Source organism: Carcharhinus amblyrhynchos, chromosome 1 (assembly GCF_965287045.1).
Source record: "Carcharhinus amblyrhynchos chromosome 1, sCarAmb.v2.hapA, whole genome shotgun sequence".
Taxonomy (NCBI): domain Eukaryota; kingdom Metazoa; phylum Chordata; class Chondrichthyes; order Carcharhiniformes; family Carcharhinidae; genus Carcharhinus; species Carcharhinus amblyrhynchos.
In genome coordinates, this window is record NC_137324.1 from 77,454,482 (window position 1) to 77,470,141 (window position 15,660).

Below are 15,660 nucleotides of genomic sequence, written 5' to 3' on the forward strand. Positions count from 1 at the left end.
GGATATGGACATCTCTGGCTGGACCAGATTAATTTTCTTTAATTACTCTTGAGAAGTTGGCGGTGAGCTACTTTCTTGAATCACTGCAGCCCATGTGGTGTAGGTACACCCACGGTGCTGTTAGGGAAGGGGATGCAAGATTTTATCCCAACAACAGGGAAGGAGCAGTGATTTATTTCCAAGTCAGGATGGTAATGGCTTGGAGGAGAACTTATATAGTGGAGTTCCCATGTGCCTGCTACTCTTGTCCTAATAAAGAGTAGTGGATTTGGAAGGTGCTGTCTAAGGAGCCAATTTTCATCGGTAGTGGAGGGAGTAAATGTGGAAGGGATGCCAATCAACCAGACTGCTTTGTCCTGGATGGTGTCAAGCTTTTTTAAAGTTTGTTAAAGTTTATTTATTTGTGTCACAAATAGGCTCACATTAACACTGCAATGAAGTTATTGTGAAAATACCGTAGTCACCACACTCTAGCACCAATTCAGGTACACCGAGGGAGAATTTAGCATAGCCAATTCACCTAATTAGCACTTCTTTTGGACTTTTGGAGGAAACCAGACTACCCAATGGAAACACACACACAACGTGTGCTCTCAGCACAGTGACCCAAGCCAGGAATCAAGCCAGCGTTCCTGACGCTGTGAGGCAGCAGTGCTAATCACTGTGCTAGAATGGACCATTGTTATTGAAGCTGCAGTGATCCAGACAAGTGGAGAGTATTCCATCACACTAACTTATGTTTTGTGAGTGGTGGACAGGTTTTGGGGAGATATGGAGTGAGTTATTTGCTGAGGATTCTTAGCCTCTGATTACTTCTTGCCACAGTATTTATGTTTGATTTGATTTATTGTCACATGTGTTAGTATACAGTGAAAAGTATTGTTCCTTGCATGCCAGACAGACAAAGCATACCATTCATAGAAAAGGAAACGAGAGAGTGCAGAATGTACAGTCATAGCTAGGGTGTAAAGAAAGATCAACTTAATGCAAGGTAGGTCCATTCAGAAGTCTAGCAGCAGGGAAGAAGCTGTTCTTGAGCTGATTGGGATGTACCTTCAGACCATTGTATCTTCTCCTGAAGGAGAAGGTGGAAAAGAGTATATCTGGGGTGTGTGGGGTCCTTAATTCTGCTGGCTGCTTTGCTGAGGCAGTGGGAATTCTAGACAGAGTCAATGGATGGGAGGCTGGTTTGCGTGATGGATTAGGCAACATTCACGATCTTTTGTAGTTTCTTGCGGTCTTGGGCAGAGCAGCGATACAAGCTGCAATACAACCAACAAGAATGCTGCCTATGGTGCTTCTGTTAAAGTTGGTGAGAGTCATAACTGATGTGCCAAATTTCCTTAGTCTTCTGAGAAAGTAGATACATTGGGCTTTCTTACCTGTAGTGTTGGCATGGGGAGACCAGGACAGGTTGATGATCTGGATACCTAAAATCTTGAAGCTTTTGACCATTTCTTAGTCCTTGTTGACATATATTGGGGCATGTTCTCCACAACACCTCCTGAAGTCAATGATAATCTCCTTCATTTGGTCGACATTGAGGGATAGATTATTGTTGTCACCAGATTCTCTATCTCATTCCTGCACTCTGTCTCGTCATTGTTTGAGATCTGACCCACGACAGTGGTGTCATTAGCAAACTTGAAAATCAAGTTGGAGGGAAATTTGGCCACAGTCATAGGTGTATAAGGAGTAAAGTAGGGGGCTGAGAATAGAACCTTATGGGGCATCGGTGTTGAGGATGATTGTGAAGGAGGTGTTGTTGCCTATCCTTACTGATTGTGGTCTGTGAGTTAGGAAATTCAGGATCCAGTTGCAAAGGGAGGTGCCAAGGCCCAAGCAATGGAGGTTGGAGATGAGTTTGCTAGTAATAATGGTGTTGAAGGCTGAGCTGTTGTCTGTAAATAGGAATCTGACATGGTGTCTTTGTTATCGGTGTTCCAAGGTTCAGTGCAGGCCTAGGGATCTACTGTGGAACTGTTGCAACGGTAGGTGAACTGTAGTGGATCCAGGAGGCTGAAATTGATTCATGCCGTCACTAACCTTCCGAAGCATTTCGTAATAATGGATGTCAGAGCCACCAGACGATAGCCATCAAGGCACTTTGTTTGGATTTTCTTCAGTACTGGGATGATGGTCATCTTGAAGCAGATAGGGACCTCAGATTGTTGTAAAGAGAGGTTGAAGATGTCTGTGAATATCCCTGCCAGCCGATCTGCACAGGATCTGAGTATGCCATTCACCATTTGCTTTCCGTGGGTTGACCTTCAAGAAAGCTGCTCTGACATCTGTAATGGTGACCTCAGACACAGATTCATCCGATTAGTCCAGTTGAAGGTCTGGTCAACAATAAATCATGATGTGGAGATGCCGGTGCTGGACTGGGGTAAACACAGTAACAAGTCTCACAGCACCAGGTTAAAGTCCAACAAGTTTATTTGGTAGCAAAAGCTAGTGGCGTTTGCTACCAAATAAACCTGTTGGACTTTAACCTGGTGTTGTGAGAGTTCTTACAATGGTAAATCCCCAGGATAGTAGGGAATTCAGCAATAGTAAAGCCATTGCATGTCATGGCACAGTGGTTAGGTTCTCTCATGTTGGAGATGGTTATTGCTTGGCAGCTGTAAGACATGAATATCAATTGCCACTTGTCAGCCAGACTTGGATATTGTCCAAGTCTTGCTGCATTCGGATGTGGACTACTTCAGTATCTGAAAAGTTGTGAATGGTGCTGAACATTGGAAGTAGGGATTTTCACCAACGACTGCACAACCTTATGATAAAAGGAAGTCATTGACGATGCAGATGGTTGGATCAATCACACTATCCTGAGGAACCTGTGCAGTGACATCCTGGAGCTGGGATCATTGACCTCCAATAACCATAACCATTTTCCTTTGTGCTAGATGTTTGTCCGACCAGCAGCAAGTTTTCCACTGGATTTCCATTGACTCCAGTTGTGCTACGGATCCTTGCTGCCACACTTGGCCAAATATGGCCTTGGTATTAAAAGCATTCAGTTTCACTGCACATTTGGAGTTCCATGTTTGAACCAAGGCAGTTAATGAGGTCAGAAGCTGAAGTGTCCTGGCGGAACCCAAACTGAACATCAACAAACAGATTTCTTTCATGGGATTTGGGTATTGCTGGCAAGATCAGCATTTGTTGCCCGTCCAAAGCCATTTGATTTATTATTGTCACGTGTATTGGGATACAATGAAAAGTATTGTTTCATGCACGCTATACAGACAAAACCTACCATTCATAGGGGAGAAGGAAAGGAGAGGGTGCAGAATATAGCATTACAGTCATAGCATACACCTAGGGTGTGGAGAATATATGGAAGATTCACTCAAAAGCTTGAGGGCAGTAGGGAAGAAGCTGTTCTTGAGGCAGTTGGTACGTAATCTCAGACGTTTGTATCTTTTTTCCTGATGAAAGTAGGTGGTTATGCTGGCTGCTTTACTGCGACAGCAGGAAGTGTAGACAAAGTTAATGGTTGGGAGGCTGGTTTGCATGATGGACTGGACTACATTCAAAGCCCTTTGTAGTTTCTTGTGGTCTTGGTCAGAGCAGGAGCCAAACCATTTTTGAGGGCAGCTATGAGTCAACTACATTGCTCTGGGCCTGGAGTCATGTGAAGGCCAGACCAGGTAAGGATGGCAGATTGCTTTCTCTAAAGGACATTAGTGAACCAGATATCATCAGGAGATTTCATGTTTGACCTGATGCCAGGAGGCTTCATGGAGTCTGGAGTTGATGTTGAGGCCTCTCAAGGGAACTCTCTCCCGACTGTCATGGAGTTTAACAGCATAGAAAGAGGCCCTTCAGCCCATCGTGTCTGCTGGTTATTAGACGTCTATCTATTCTAATCCCATTTTCCAGCAGTTGGTCCATAGCCTTGCATCCTATGGCAGTTCAAGTGCTCATCTAAAAGCTCCTTAAACGTTGCAAGAGTTCCCATCTCTAAAATCCTTTCAATCCATCAGTTCCATATTCCCACCACCCACTGGGTGAAAAAGCTTTTCCTCAAATTCTCTTTAAGTCATCCTATACTCCCTGGATATTGACCGCACAATGAAGGAGAAAAATTTCTTCCTATTTACTCAAGCTATGTTCCTCATAATTTTGTACATCTTGATGAAATCCATCTTTGGCCTTATCTGCTCTAAGGAAAAGAACACCAACTTATTTAGTCTCTCTTCATAGCTAAAATGCTCCAGCCCAGGCAATATCCTGATGAATCTCTTCTACGCTTTCTAGTGCAATCACTCTAGCTGTGGCTTAATGAGTGTGTTATATAGTTCCATCGTAAGTTTCCTGCTTTTATATTGTATGCTTCGATTAATAAAGGGAAGTACCTATATACCTTCTTAACCACCTTATTTATCTGTTCTGCTGCCTTTACGAATCCTTGGACATGCACCGCAAGGTCCCTCTGGTCCATTACTTCCTATCATTCTAACATTCATTGTATGCTACCTTGCTCTGTTAGTCCTCCCAAAATGTATTCCCTCATGTTTTCAGGGTTAAATTCCATTTGCCACTGTTTTACCCATCTGACCAGCCTGTCCATGTCCCTTGTGATCCTTGCTATTCACCACACTAATTTTTGTGCCATCTGCAAACTTCAGTACAAAACAAAGAACAAAACAGCCCGGGAAACAGGCCCTTCGGCCCAACGAGCCCGCACCGCCATTTTAACATTACAAGTCCCCCCATCCACCCATGACCTTTATCTATGCTTATGGCATTCCACATTGAGGGAAAACTAATTTAGGGACAATTTATTACCTCCAATCAGCCTAATAGCACATCTTTGGGGTGTGGGAGGAAACTGGAGCGCCCGGAGAAAACCCACGCAAGCACAGGGAGAATGCGCAAATTCCCACAGACACTGGCCCAAATCCATGTGTCTGCACAGCAAACAGTGATAGTCACTGAGCTGTCGTGTTGCCCAGCATCTGGTCCAGTATAAGCGTACACTAACGACGGGCTGCTGGGCTGTCTGTAGTACACCCCTAGCATAGTAATCACTCCCTTCCTATTCCTCAACTACACCCACAGAGACTCAATTCCTAACTCCTCTATATTATCCTCCCTCTGCACCGCTGTGATGTGCTCCCTAACTAACAGCACCACTCCCCCTCCTCTTTTCGACCCTCCCTGTCGTGCCTAAAACACTTATACCCAGGAATATTTAGCTGCCAGTCCTGCCCTTTAAGCACGTCTCGGTCACTGCCACCACATCTAAATTCCTCGTGAACATTAAGGCCTTAAGTTCACCCGTTTTTACCTGCCACACTTCTCGCATTAAAACAGATGCACTAAAGACCCACAGGCCCACTCGGATCCTCCTACTCCTGGGAGATTTTCCTCTCATCTGGACTTACCCTGTCACCCAACTCGCTCCCAATCCCAGTGCCCACTGAGCTATCTGTCTCCTCCCCACCACCTCCCCATATTAATTTAAACCCTGCCGAAACACTCCAGCTAACCTCCCAGCTAAAATATTTGTGCCCTTCCCATTTAAATGTTCCCCATCCCACTTGTACAGGTGCCCTTCCCTCACAAAGACTTCCCAATGGTCTACAAAAGTAAAACCCTCTGCCCTGCACCAATCCTTCAGCCACGCATTCAGCTGTTATTCTCATTATTCTTAGCCCCGCTATTACTGGGCACTGGCAGCAGCCCAGAGAATGCCACCCTGGAGGCCCTGCACTTCAGCCTGGCCCTGAACTGCCTACGTATATCCTCCTCTGCTCTTCCTTCCTACATCCTTCTCTCCTTGATAAGGTACCTCACAAGAGGTTACTGCAGAAGGTCAGAGGACATGGAGTTGGGGGTAGGGTGTTAGCGTGGATAGAGGATTGGTTGTCAAATAGGAGGCAGAGAGTGGGGGTCAATGGGTGCTATTCGGATTGGCGGTTGGTGACTAGTGGGGTGCCCCAGGGGTCGGTGCTGGGGCCTCAGCTATTTACCATTTATATAGATGATCTGGAGGAGGGAACCGAGTGTAGGGTGTCGAAATTTGCTGATGACACCAAGATTGGGGGAAAGGCAAATTGTGCGGAGGGTGTGGAGAGTCTGCAGAAGGATCTAGATAGGCTGGGCGAATGGGCCAGGAAATGGCAAATGGAATTTAATGTTGGCAAGTGTGAGGTGGTCCACTTTGGTAGGAAGAATGGTAGGAAGGACTATTACTTACGTGGCGAAAAACTGCAGCAGGCGACGGTGCAGAGGGACCTCGGGGTCCTTGTGCATGAGTCGCAAAAACCCAGCTTGCAGGTGCAGCAGGTGGTCAGGAAGGCGAATGGGATGCTGGCCTTCATAGCGAGGGGGATTGAATATAAAAGTAGGGAGGTCTTGCTGCAGCTGTATAGGGCATTGGTGAGGCCGCAGCTGGAGTACTGTGTGCAGTTTTGGGCGCCGCACCTGCGCAAGGATATTTTGGCCCTGGAGGGAGTGCAGAGGAGGTTTACTAGGCTGATACCGGAGTTGAGGGGGTTGAGCTATGAGGAGAGGCTGAATAAACTAGGCTTGTACTCGTTAGAGTTTAGAAGAATGAGGGGAGATCTCATTGAGACGTATAAGATGATGAATGGGATGGATAGGATAGAGGTGGAAAGACTCTTCCCGCTCAAAAAAGACAGTAGGACTAGGGGGCACAGCCTCAAGATAAAGGGGGGGCGGTTCAGAACGGAGTTGAGGAGGAACTTCTTCACTCAAAGGGTGGTGAATCTCTGGAATTCTCTGCCCGTTGAAGTGGTGGAGGCTGCCTCGCTAAATATTTTTAAGACGCGGGTTGATGGGTTTTTGATAAGAGAGGGGATTAAGGGTTATGGGGAGAGGGCGGGAAAGTGGAACTGAGCCACGACAGATCAGCCATGATCTTATTGAATGGCGGGGCAGGCTCGAAGGGCCAGATGGCCTACTCCTGCTCCTATTTCTTATGTTCTTATGTTCTTATGTTCTATGTGTATGATTAGATCAACCTGGGTCCCGTCGCCCTTCAAAATTCCCTCTACCCTCTCCGAAACATCCTGTACCCCTGCTCCAGGGAGGCAGACTATCATCCTGGAGTCCCGCTTTTGCCCACAGAACAGCCTATCAGTTCCTTTAACCCTCCTATCCCCCACCACTATCTCACATCCAGCCCCCTTCCTTCCCTCTGAGGCATTCTGGTCTTCCTCTCTTGCCCTTCCTACCCCAGTTGTCACCTTATCCCTGATAGTTTGCGAGACTACCTCTGGGGTGGCCTTAGTACCATGACTCCTTTTTTTTTTCTCCTTTCTAACAGTAACCCACCCATTCTCTCTCTCTCTCTCTCTCTCTCTCTCTCTCTCCCCCCCACCCCCACCCCCGGATCTCCACATGACCATGGTTCCTATCCATTATTGCCTCGCTCTCCCTGACTAAAAATAAATCTTCCACACGCAGCTCCAGTTGCCTAACCCGGGCCCTCAAACACTGCAACTCCAGACCTTTGGTGCAGATCTGGACTTTCGGGAGATGTGTTGTCTCCAGGAAATCCCACATATTGCACCTAACACAGCTGACGCGTCTCCCCAAGGACCCTGCCATTTGCCTGACCACCCTTAGAGTTTTGGATACAGAAATGGAAAACAGGAAGAAATGAACCAGTAACTCAACTTGCCTAAGCCCAGTGTGCCAAAGCCCTTACAGCACTCACTCTGCACCCACCTCACTCTGCTGCCGGCTCCCAACACTGCCCGTGGTCTACTGCGGCCTCCTTTTTATACTTCCGTGCTCCCTTCCCGACTGCCCCCGCGCCTAGCTTCCGCTACGGAAAGTGAAAATAAACAAAAACCCCGCGAACCGGCAAGAGAGAGAAAAAAAACTAACTCGCAAATTCAACACTCACCAGCCACCAAGTGTACTGCTCCAGAGAACAATGAGGTGGACCCACAGGTGAGTACCTGACCTGTACGCCCGCGCTCCCTTCCCGACTGCCACTGTGCCTAGCTCCCGCTACGGAAAGCAAAAACAAACAAAAACCCCGCGAACCGGCAAGAGAGGAAAAAAAACTAACTCGCAAATTCAACAGTATACCCCCCACATTTCCATCTAGCTCATTAATGTGCAATCCCTGTGGACATAAGCTTCCAGTCACAAAAACAACCTTCGAACATTACCCTCTGCCTGCTGTCACTGAGCCAATTTTGGATTCAGGATCCCAATTGAGGCCGTTCTTGTGTGCGCAGAACTTGGCTATCAGTTTCTGCTCAGCGACTCTGTGTTGTCGTGTGTCGTGAAGGCCGCCTTGGAGAACGCTTACCCAAAGATCAGAGGCCGAATGCCTGTGATCACTGAAGTGTCCCCCAACAGGGAGAGAACACTCCTGCCTGGTGATTGTCGAGTGGTGTTCATTCATCCGTTGTCGTAGCGTCTGCATAGTCTCCCCAATGTACCATGCCTCAGGACATTCTTTCCTGCAGCGTACCAGGCAGACAACATTGGCCAAGTTGCAAGAGTGTGTACCATATACCTGGCGGATGGTGTTTTCACGTGAGATGATGGCATCCGTGTCGATGATCCAGCACATCTTGCAGAAGTTGCTGTGGCAGGTTTGTGTGGTCTTGAGTTCACTGTTCTCCTGAAGGCTGGGTAGTTTGCTGCAGACAATGGTCTGTTAGAGGTCGTACGGTTGTTTGAAGGCAAGTGAGGGTGTGGGGATGGCCTGGGTGAGATGCTTGTCTTCATCAATGACATGTTGAAGGCTCTTGAGAAGATGTCGTAGCTTCTCTGCTCCATGGAAGTACTGAACGATGAAGGGTACGACTTACCTGGGTTTGCAAATTCACACTAACTGTCCTGGCTGGAGACATAAGAACATAAGAAATAGGAGCAGGAGTAGGCCATCCAGCCCTTCAAGCCTGCCCCGCCATTCAATAAGATCATGGCTGATCTGTCGTGTCTCAGTTCCACATTCCCGCCCTCTCCCCATAACCCTTAATCCCCTCGCTTATCAAAAACCCATCAACCCGCGTCTTAAAAATATTTAGCGAGGCAGCCTCCACCACCTCAATGGGCAGAGAATTCCAGAGATTCACCACCCTTTTGAGTGAAGAAGTTCCTCCTCAACTCCGTTCTGAACTGCCCCCCCTTTATCTTGAGGCTGTGTCCCCTAGTCCTACTGTCCTTTCTCAGCGGGAAGAGCCTCTCCACCTCTATCCTATCCATCCCATTCATCATCTTATACGTCTCAATGAGATCTCCCCTCATTCTTCTAAACTCTAACGAGTACAAGCCTAGTTTATTCAGCCACTCCTCATAGCTCAACCCCCTCAACTCCAGCATCAGCCTAGTAAACCTTCTCTGCACTCCCTCCAAGGCCAAAATATCCTTGCGTAAGTGCGGTGACCAAAACTGCACACAGTACTCCAGCTGCAGCCTCACCAATGCCCTATACAGCTGCAGCAAGACCTCCCTACTTTTATATTCAATCCCCCTCGCTATGAAGGCCAGCATCCCATTAGCCTTCCTGACCACCTGCTGCACCTGCAGGCTGTGTTTTTGCCACTCATGCACAAGGACCCCGAGGTCCCTCTGCACCATCGCCTGCTGCAGTTTTTCGCCCCGTAAGTAATAATCCTTCCTACCATTATTCCTGCCAAAGTGGACCACCTCACACTTGCCAACATTAAATTCCATTTGCCATTTCCTGGCCCATTCGCCCAGCAATACACATCTCTTTAACCTGTGCTAACCTTGTCTCCACTCACATTGTCTGTACCTTTAAGACTTGATTACCTATAAAGACTCGTATTCCAACCATTATTTTGTAAATTGAATTTGTGTCTTTATATGCCCTGCTTGTGATCAGAACTCCCACTTACCTGACAAAGGAGCAGTGTTCCGAAAGCTAGTGGGCTTTTGCTATAAATAAACCTGTTGGGCTTTAACCTGGTGTTGTGAACTTCTTACTGTCACATGTAGGCCAGACCAGGATGGCAGATTTCCTTCTCTAATAGGCACTAGTGAACCAGATGGGTTTTTAAACATCAACAATGGTTTCATGGTCTTTAATAAACATTTTAATTCCAGGTTTTTTGCTGATTTCAAATTCCACCATCTGCTATTGTCGGATTTAAACTCAGGTCCCCAAGCATTACCCTGGGCCCCTAGATTACCAATCCAGTGACAAAACCACTATGCCATCTCCTGCCCTTCCTCCCACCCCATTTCATCTAATCCCATCCCTGCATCCTTCTAGTACTTTCTCTTGTGCTTGTTTAACTTCACCTTAAATGCATCTTTACGTTTGTGTCAGTTGCTTGTGGTGAGTTCCACATTCTAAGCACACTTGGCTTGTGCTGTGTTCTTTACATAATTCAGTTCTGAATAGAATTTGACATGACTGTATGACAAAGAAGAAAATATTTGACCAAACCTATTGTTGTGAACAAGCTTGTGCAGGGTCAGGATTGTGGATAAATCAGAAAGACTATGCTGCTAGCTACTAAAATTAGCCTAATGCAAGAAATACATTTTTTGAATTCTTTTGAAACTGAAATGTAGCCCACTAATGAAAATAATTAATGTAAAATTGACTGCCATTGACTTTCTTTTACTTTCTTAGTGGACAGTTGGAATGCTACTAATGTCAATAGAATTAATGAGATAAATACTGGCCAGCTATTATGAATGGCCTAATTAAGACTGAGTGCATCATGAGTGCGCTCTTTTCTAGCCTACAAAATTAAACTATTTGAAAATGTCTTTATGGGCTATAACAAACAAAACTGTTTGGATTCTTGGAACTTGAGGCGAGGGCTTTTGGATCCTCGAAGCTGGGGTGGGGAGCTGACCAAGTTGGAGGACTGTTGGGTTCCTTAGGTTCTCAGAAATGAAAGCTGTGGGGATGGGGGTGTGTGGTTGCTGTTGTCTCAGAGCTGAGCGTGTGCTGTTGGGTGCTTGGAACTGGGGGAGGGGGTGACGGTTGCTATTTGGTGCTTGGAGCTGATGGCTGCCCAGACTTCCAGAGGGCCAAGAGAGGCAAAGCTTGGGGAGCCCAGGACAAGACAGTGAATGCCATGGTGAATATGTGGGAATTTGTGAGTGTGTGTGTGTGTGTGTTGGGGGGGGAGGGTGAGGTGAATCTGCCTACGTTCAATCTGAAGTTTAGCTTGTATATTAGAATCAGAAGTAGGCTTACATTAACACTGCAATGAAGTTACTGTGAAAATCCCATAGTTGCCATTTGTTCAGGTACACAGAGGGAGGATTCAGCACGGCCAATGCACCTAACCAGCACATGTGGAAGAAAACTGGACCGCTCAGAGGAAACCCACGCAGACAATCTCTGGTTTCTTATTCCCACAGCCATACACCAACACACTGTTTCCAATCAACATACACTGACACACACTAGCCATTTGTGATTAATTCCTCTTTGTTAAAGTAACACTTACTGCTGTGACATTGCCGTATTTTTCTTCAACAGTTTTCTTTATCTTAAGACCCTGACTTTTTTATTGAAATTTATTATTCTGCCAAATCTTATCTTTCTAAAATTTGATCATTGGCCCTTGAGCAAGAAAATATGCGAATATGGATCCCCGGGCAAAAATATTAAACAGCTTGATTTTGATGTCTTTTGAATATCATTTTTGGCAGTTAGCTGTTAGAAGTGTGACTTTTATCAGTTGTGATTTGTATAATCACTCAATTTGTATTTTCAAAGATCCTGTCGGAAATTTTTTTTACAGATATAAAACTGCTATTCACCATGTAGTTTCTTTTTAAAAAATTGAACATTTGGAATTATTCTGACCCAATTCAGAACAATCATGTAGGGAGAATGGACTATGTTATGTTATTTAATTAGCCTCTACTTGGCGTAACTGTTACTAAAATGGCTCCCAAGTGCCATGAGAACTCCTGAAAGGGTGAGACTCCATGGGAATGAAATTTATGTAGGAAATCAGGATCTTTGAAAGATATAAGACATTTATCCAATTTATATTAACAGTTATAAATTGTGTCTAATGAACACCTATATCATTTCACAGTTCAGAGGTGCAGCACTTTCAAAATTATGTTTGTGAGGCAAATAATCACCAATTATCTGTTAAGCTGACAGTCAACTGATTAAATTAAAAGTATCAAAGCAATCCTGATGAGTAATTATTAAAAAGACATGGAGCTTGATTATTTTTTTTCCTCAAAACTGCAGTTCATAAACCAGCAAGTCTATCAAGCTAATTTCTTCTCACTGATTTTGGCTGCTATTTTTCTTCAAAATTAGAAGTAGCTGTAGTGTTTATTCCCCCAACTATGTTGGGGCATGATTTGGAAAACTCTAGATATCTGCTTGGCTGGCTGATACAGTCTTCCTTGAGGTATGTTCTATGTTCTATGTAGTGGTGTGTGAGCTCAAGTGCACTCCAGGATTTGAGCACACAGTTATGGCCGACTGCAATATCTTATTGAAGGAGTTCTGCATTCTCTTGTACGCTATTATTTCAATGAGACATTGAATTGCAATGTCCTAGTAGACAAAAAATACACTAAACACTCAAAAAAGAAAAGCAAGGCACTTCTCCAAGTGTTCTAGCCACTATTCACCCCTTAACCAATACTACTCAAAAGTGATTAACTGATTGCTAATCTTGCTTTATTACTGTTCACATTGCCTGCTGCATTTATGTAAACAAGTGGCTGTGAAGTGTCTTTTGGATGTTCTGAAAATGTGAAAGCTACAATATAAATTCGAAATTTTTATTTCTTACCCCTGGTAAGCTGAAGATTTGCCTGAAATTTACCATTCATTATCTGGTCTACAATAATCAGAATGTTTTATGGAAAGCCACATCATCTTGATCAGGTACAAAAGTTCGGATGCAGGGTCATCAACCTAAAACATTGGACAAGATTGTCCGGCCTCCCAGCTGTGCTCTTCTTGACGGTGGAAAGCGGCATGCCATTTTCTGGCAGTGGGATTCTCTGGTCCTGCTGCTGTCAATGGTCCTTCTCATTTAAGGCACCATGTGCCACTGGGAAACCCATGGGTGGGGGTACACTGCGGCAGGACCATTAACACTATTTCTTTGTCCACAGATGCTTTCTGACTTGTCTGTTTCCAGCACTTTCTGATTTTATTTCAGATTTCTGGTACTGCAGAATGTTATTTTTGTGTTGTTGTAAATGGTTAAAGGCTGTGCTCGTGAACAATTTTTGTGTACGCGAGGGATGCATTATGGATGTTGCAGTTTTCACCCTGCTATTGTACAAGTCTATTCTTTTATCCGTGTGCACAGTGAAAATCTTGTAGAAAATTTGTAACAATGTAAGGTGAAGGCTTTTGGAAATGTCAGTCAGTTGTTGCATTGTTTCAATAAATTAACTTCATTTAAAGTGATATATGTTTAGACTGGATTGGGAATGTAAGAAATACTGGACGTCATATGATAGCCTAAGACTCCTCATGCTTTGTGCCAAAGAAGATCCTTAAGCATTAATGTTGACCACAGAAACATCACTCTAGAGCATGCAACCTGTCATATGAAAGGTGCCTCTGATTCTGTAGTGTGAGCAGTTGGCCAGCTGCATCGAGGTAAATTTGCTGACTGCCTGTAAAGCTTATTGTGTGATCCAGTTGTGTTTTTTAGATCATTATTTTGGCATTGGAGCACAAGAGTATTTTTTTCCCTGAAAAGGAATGCGAATACAGTATTCCAAATACATATTCCAAAAAAAATCTGCAAGATTAATTCTCTAAATTTAACACTTCTGAAAATGAAATCTAGAATAGATATGCAATTTTCTTGGACTCAGTGTATGTTTTTTTTGTTGCAGCCAAAGGTACTCTGAAATTAACTTGGATATGTTGAAGAGTTTTGAGGGCAAAGAGGTTATTCGAAGTGATTATTGGCTTGGAGAGTCAATGGTTTGATGGTCATCCAGAAACGTTGTGTGGCAATGCTATTTACTTTTTGCTGATAAATGGGTTTTATCTAGCATTCTGATAGTTGTACTACAAAGTCCACTGTGTTACAACCAAAGAGTTCTCCTTTTACTGAATAAATATATTGTGCATATTAGTTTCCGTCATACAATGTAAGAGAATTGATATCTTCAACAAAACTGTCTTTCTTTCCCCTCTTTCCTCCTCGGTATAGAAGTTTGTCAAGATATAACGACTTAGTTTCCTCAAATAATGAAGATTACTTAAATATTGTTGAAAAGAGAGACATGTTGCTGAAGCTTTTTGTCTTGTGTTCATTGAAGCAAATGCAAAAATGTCAAATTTTAAACAATCATAATTTATACTGCAGGGGAAAAGGGATGCTGCTTTGTTGGCAAGTTGTGATTGGCTAAGGCATTGCTATGGAGAAAACAACAGGGAATTATAGATTCCCCAGGTAATTCAAGAAAGACTCAAGGCTTGAACATCGTATTAATAGAAAATACCACCACCCAAAGCAAAGCATCTACTATTGTGACTGCAATTAGATAGCACTGGCTCATTTTTGCTTACTAGAAGTGACATATTCATACACAGGGATCCGTTCTGTGCAAAAAAGGAGGGATATGTTAAAGTCTTCTGCTTTTTAAAAAATTATTCGGATGACCATTGCTTTTTACAGAGCAACACCTTGGACAAATGCAGTCAATTTACCAAACTTTTGACACTCTTTCCCCTATAGTATAAATTATTGTGATTATTTGAAATTTTGGATCCTTGTATCTGTCCTGATGAATGCAAGATAAAAAAAACTCTGTACAATGTCTCTTTTTTCAGCTATATTCAAGTTTTGTGCTATCAAACTTATGCCTTTCTGTACACCTGAGATAGAAGATTACTTAAATTTCATTATTTACATTATGGTGTCTTGCATCCCTCCACCGTATCCTGAAGTTTTGGCGTATTTCAAGATTCTATTATGACAAAATTATTAAAATTGTACATTTAACACATTAGGTCAACAATCAAAGATCTCATCTCAAACACATAACATACCTCTTTAATTCAACCTATCTAACATTGGAATTGCCTTATTTCTAAGGTGCTGCCAACTTAAAAATATACTTCCTATAGCTTAAATTCTAATTGGAATAATGTTGGTTTGAGTATTTCTGTGTAAAGTTAATCTGAAGTAACTTTCACAATGGTCCATTTTTATTTTAAAAACTAAATCTATGACCTGTGGTAAGAGAAAGATTTAAATTGTTTCAAGGTATGCCTGAGAACTTCCTAGCAAAAACAAATAATAGAATTGTCTAATTAGAAAAATGCAAACTATTTTTCCATGGTAGTTACAAAATAAGTTTTGTAGAGTGAGATTTATGTGCCTACTGATTGCATTTGGTTGTACCTTGAGACATAGACTAATTAACAGCACAGAAGGAGGCCATTCAGCCCATAGAGTGCATGCTGGGAATCTGAGCAATCTGGTCAGTCCCACTTGTACTTGATCCATGTAAACCTGCAAGTTAATTTCCTTCAAGAGCCCACCCTTTTTTTTATATTGATTGATTGTTTCCACTTCCACCACCCTCCTGAGTAGCAAGTTCACAGCCATTAGCACCTTATGTGTTTAAAACAAAAGTTATTCTAAAGTGTGGTGACCCAAACTGGGTGCAATATTCCCATTTGTGGCCCAAACAGTAAACCTTCCTGCCTTGTACGCC

The 15,660-nt window shown here is 43.7% G+C and overlaps 2 protein-coding genes across 2 annotated transcripts in view; one reads left to right on the forward strand and one right to left on the reverse strand.

Moving 5' to 3' along the window:
• The window catches only part of paics (phosphoribosylaminoimidazole carboxylase, phosphoribosylaminoimidazole succinocarboxamide synthetase), a 277,223-nt gene that overhangs the window by 17,632 nt on the left and 243,931 nt on the right, over nt 1-15,660 (reverse strand). The gene's annotated exons all lie outside the window — the stretch shown is intronic.
• ppat (phosphoribosyl pyrophosphate amidotransferase) overlaps nt 1-15,660 on the forward strand; it is a 47,629-nt gene that overhangs the window by 439 nt on the left and 31,530 nt on the right. The gene's annotated exons all lie outside the window — the stretch shown is intronic.